Source organism: Copadichromis virginalis, linkage group LG3 (genome assembly GCF_057382275.1).
Source record: "Copadichromis virginalis isolate Kocher_CV1m ecotype Utaka linkage group LG3, C_Virginalis_male_GT1.1, whole genome shotgun sequence".
In the NCBI taxonomy this organism is placed as follows: domain Eukaryota; kingdom Metazoa; phylum Chordata; class Actinopteri; order Cichliformes; family Cichlidae; genus Copadichromis; species Copadichromis virginalis.
Genome location: NC_140620.1, coordinates 64841727 through 64846859, shown reverse-complemented (window position 1 = coordinate 64846859; position 5133 = coordinate 64841727). Strand labels below are relative to the sequence as shown.

At 41.0% G+C, this 5133-nt stretch overlaps 1 long non-coding RNA gene across 3 annotated transcripts; it reads left to right on the top strand.

Moving 5' to 3' along the window:
• The first annotated feature begins 331 nt into the window (after window positions 1-331).
• LOC146716636 (uncharacterized) lies at window positions 332-3003 on the top strand. 3 transcript variants are annotated; one of them, XR_014919171.1, is made up of 4 exons: window positions 332-532; window positions 1607-2071; window positions 2167-2235; window positions 2388-3003. It is a non-coding gene; the product is annotated as an uncharacterized LOC146716636 (long non-coding RNA). The 3 variants fall into 3 exon arrangements; XR_014919170.1 differs by having other exon boundaries at window positions 1607-1698; window positions 2167-3003; XR_014919169.1 differs by having other exon boundaries at window positions 2167-3003.
• The last annotated feature ends 2130 nt before the right edge of the window (window positions 3004-5133 follow it).

Sequence of the window (5133 nt, the reverse complement as noted above, 5' to 3'; positions counted from 1 at the left end):
ACCCTGTTCTTTCCTTCTTGTCTTATATGAAAATTCACTTTGTGGAGCTTTTTGGGAAATTGTTAAACTTCAGGAAGATTCTGAACATGCCCCATCGTTTAGCCAGCTCTTTGGAGCTGAGCAGGTTCAGGCCTGTTGTTGTAAGTTTTATAAAACGATCTCATTTAAACGGATAATCCAGCTGAAGCTTCAGACAGCCGTCAGACAGTGAAACACTGCCATCTGCTGGACGCGAATAACAAAGACGCTGCTTTGACGGGTGAGGGAGTTTCAACAAGTCTGCAACGACTCAAGCATCAAACTACAGAACTATTCTAGCGGACATGGTGCTCTAATGACTGCTTCATTAACGCAGGTCAGAAAGGATCAAACATATCAATAAATCATAAAACACAAAACGTCTCTTATTGCCCAGGGCTCAGGAAGTGAGTGTGTTCCTTATAGCCCAACACGTTCTCACTCCCAACTCGTCAAACGTGTGACGCATGGTCAGGCTCCCTCTGCTTCACTTATGGACCATATGGACCACCAGGTAAGACCATTTAAACGGACAGCATTTATAGAATGACTATTAAAAGTCAGCGAGTGTCAGTAATGTTAATGTGGTTATGTTAGTAATACACCGAGTGCTAATATAACAGCTTTAAGATGCATTTGTAGATATTATTACGTGTTTTACCGTCTTTATGGTGCTAGCTTAAAGTTACGGTGTAAACGTTAGCTTATATTGGAGGAAAGCTGTTACTGTTTAAACGATGTTAGCACAGAAATATTAGCTTCTGTCATGACTGATGAAGTTACTAGTTAATAAAGTTTCCAGTAAAGTGTTTAATCGCAGCCACAGACTGACAGCAAATATCTCGATTAGCTTCAGTGCATCTGTAATAAATATGTGCAAGTTTCAGTGCTTCGTTTAAACTGTATGATACTTATACTGACCCAGGGTCAGTGTAAAATACAATCCTAGCTGTGTGAACAAAGCCTGGCTGCTTTAATCCTGCATGACAAACCTCAGGATGCAGGTTATTATTACTCTTTCCTGCTGGCACACCTGTCACACCTGAGAGTCAGCTAGAAACTCACAGTGACGTGGACATCATGCAAAGACTGCCAGACTCTGTAATACTGCAAATGATCAGTGACTCAGGTTATCACTAAACTTTAAACGGCACCTCTGTGTCTCTGTGTGCTGAACATCTAGGATTGAGTCAGGCTGCATTGACTGTGGGACTTTAATGTGTTAAAAGCAGGTTGAAGACGGCTCAGAAACATTTGAAGATTAAAATTTAGCATTATGGCTGCTGGTGGTTTGTAAAGCCTCTACTCAGCTGTATTTTTGTTACTAATTTATGTTTGTTGTTGTTTAACACAGATTTCAGAAGAGCAAATATGCTTAATAGTTTAACTAGATTTCATTTGTCAGTGTGGGACTGCTGAGTCACCTGAAGAACTCATTTCATTCATTCTCCACATGATGTTCATTTACAGAAATGTTTCACAGGAACTGATTTCTCCCAAAGGGTGAACTAGTGTGTTTCCATAGATTACCTCTGTATGAATGTACTTCTTAAATGAAGGCAAGTGTTTGTCCTTTTTTGTTCCTCAGGTACAGTACGTGATATCAAGGGCAGGCGGTCATCACTGGGGGTAGACAAGAAGCAGACGTACTTCCAAGAGGGAGCTGCAGTGAGGTCAGAGGTCAGAATCTGAAACAGCTCAGGTTTATATTTTAGAGGTTATAAAAAATCAAAATGTATTATTTAAAGAAACCTTTAAATAATAGTCATAATTATGATTATTATAAGAAATATCAAACATTTAAGTGGATTTTCTGTTACACATATCGTGTTAGCCCTGCAATAAACTGGCAGCCTGTCTTTGTCCTGTATCAGCTGGGATAGGCTTCATCCTCCTGCAACCCTGAATTGGATACATTGTATTCCAATTATGTAATCTGATCATTTACAAACTCAAGGTATCTAATCAAAATGTAAGTGATGCCGCCCTTGACAGACAGGGAGATTTTATTCCTCAAAGACCATCATCCAGTCGAAGTACTAGTTGCCACGTGGTCAGTGTTCTCACAACCATTGATTTTATCTCACAACTTGTTTTCACCAAAGAATTTCAGTAAGTAAATATCCTTCAATCTCTTTTTCCCCCCAGTGTCTGCAGATCAGCATCAGTGTCCACGTGAAGAACCTAGTTATGTTGCCAGTGTCAACCCAACAAAAGGTACTTTACCTTCTTGTATATATTGTGATTCCTTTACTTTTATATTTGTTGTTATAGTTGAGTTAGGCAGGGCTTTTGTGCAGTCCTAAGAAACATACTGCCTAGAGTGTTTTTCACTTTGTGGAAGAGTTTCTTTATTTTTTTTCTGTTAGTGTGTGGAACTGAGGTGCTTCGTCAGGAGCTCCTTCAGTTGTTGGAGGATGGAGAAGAGGACGCAGCCATGACTTGTGAGACGTTGTCTGAGTCAGCTGCTACTCACTGGGCGATCAGAAACATGGTGTCCTTGCTAAAGTGGAAAGAGGCCAGGCCTTGTCTTATAGACAATATGTTAGCTACTCTGGATCCACAGTCACACCGTGTGTGTCAGTGTGGCAAACAAGTAGTTGTGAGGTGTCTGGACTGCCTGCCTCTTCCATTCCTTTGTGCTGACTGTGATATTGCAGTTCACACACGCTTTGTCCTGCACAGCAGAGAGGCAGTAACAGGAGGGTTTTTGCAGCCTTCATCAGAGTTTCACAATCCAATATGTACGGTTTTTAAGTCTTATGCATTTATTGCTATGTACTATGAGTGTGTGCTGTTATTGTATATTTATTGTGTATCATTTAATTTCCAATTCTTTTTATATATATTGTGTGTTTTTAATGTTAGTTCGGCTGTTGCCTGTGCAAAGACCAGACTGTGTGTGACTGCCCAGCAGGTAACGTTGAGGTTTCACCCGGTGCAATTGTGGCTCTTGTAACCATAAATGGTAAGTTGCTCTTTTGTCACACACTACATACACAATAGATGTGTTTGCAGGTTTTATTGCAAATTGTACATTGCTACATTGTTTTGAATTACCCTCGGCCCGCAGTATATGTGGGCACCTGTCAAAGGTCATTTGGATTTACCAGACCGCTTTGAAAACAACATGGGAAAAAATGAATGTCTTTGTTGAGCCATGACTGGATTTCTCCTTATCCTTCCTAAAGGCCGTTATAACCTTGCACTGCCAGTGGTGAGCTGCACCAGCTGTGGCCTAATGTGGTCCCCCTCAGTTAAGGACTTCCAGGGTGGTGGATATTGGCCTGGCACCTTAAATTTCTGCACCCTGTTTTCAATGGATGTCTTTCAGTCTTTCTATGACATTAAGAAGCTGCAGCAGGGATGTCACTTAAGGCCTTTGTCAAAGTGCTGGATGAACGAACAGCCCATTTTGGAAGGGTGAGTTTCTAAATTTGTCAAGTTTAAGGAAATTGTGCAAATCAATGTTTATGATGACTGTCCGTGAATATTCTGTTGTTTGTCCTCTACTTAAAAGACTGGCCGAATATCAGCTGATGCCTTCAGGAAAAGTTTCTTGGAGTGGAGTGCTGTAAAGTTTGAGGTGGACAGGATGTGCAAGGAGCCATGCTTTAGCTGCCCTGCCTGCACTCCAGACATGCTCGCCGTCTCAGTTGATGGAAACTGCAAGCTTTATCGCTTTCAATCAAATGCAAGGTACGTTATGCATTGTGTACATAAATCAAATATGGATTTGTACAAAAATTGTATTTTGATGTTTCTTTTCAAACAACTGTCACCGTGTTCGTTCAGCACTTCAGAGCAGGGGAACTTTGAAGGTGTCTTCATTGAGAAAGATGAGGAAGTTGCTGAGTTTGTGAAATACATCCAGAGACACACAAATGATGTAAGATACACATATATATCAGTGCTGTCAGCGTTAATCTTGTTAAAATGACGTTAACGCCATAACCATATACTCATACGTGTGTGTGTGTGGATACATATTTGGATGGGTGGATATTTATTTTGTTTTTCTCTTGGTGTTGTCGTAATACTATTTACTTGACTTTATCTTAATGTGTACTTCATTTTGAGTAGCTCACACTTGGATGTGCGAGGTATACTGCAGCTTGTAGGCTTGGATACGTTTAAGACATTTTGTTATAAGGTTGAATGAATTCAGCAGTCATGTATTGTGACCTCCTTTCTATAGATCAAATGGGGAGGTGCGTTTCAGGATGGGGCCGGTTCTACAGTTGGAGAAGAGGTGGAACAAGTAAACAGTTTCCTGTCTAGGGCGGCCATCACAACGAAGTACATGTCTAAAGCAGGTGTGTGTCTGTGTGTGAGATTCCACTCAGTCTCCTGCTCATTCATTCTTATTTGTATACTAACTGAAATGCAGGGCGAACAGACATGCTGAGCCTCCTGGCTTTGGGCTGGAACAAAAGGAAAGTGGAACAACTGGGCCGCACTTTGAGCCAGAGATATCTAAAGGGCATTTTTTCAACACCCATTTTAATGTGTGTGGTAATGGGGGGGAAACACCAGTACTCTAAAAATGTCCATATGAATGACATTTATTAATGTATTCTTAGATCATAAGGATCCTTAGAGAACAAGTGGAGAGCCTGAATGCGAGCAGAAATGAGCTGGGTGTGGATGACGACACACTGCAGCAGTGGGCTGAAGGTGAGTCTCAATATAATGCACTCGTGTATAACAACAGGACCCACCATGGCCTCATTAAAGAACTTAGAGTTAAGATCTTTCTGACAGTGTCAACAAACAATGAAAAATAAGCTTGTAAAAGCAGAATTGATGGCAGAGTTGTTGCGTTTGATCAAATTGGATTGGACCTGGGTTGAAGTGATGTCGTACTAGTTGGTTTTATAAAGCTGAACACCAACATACTTGTTATCTCATGATAATGCAGCACATGAAGGCTCCAGATGTCTTATAATGAATATCATCAAGTCAGTGATTACAGAGTCCACTGTAGTTTGGTGACTGTTACTCATCCTGTGTTCTGATTAATATTCCTCTCACTTAGAAACGGATCAAACTGATGGCAGCCTTGGAGCGTTGCAGGCACGAGTAGAGGAGCTTGTCGTCATCATCAGAGTGCGA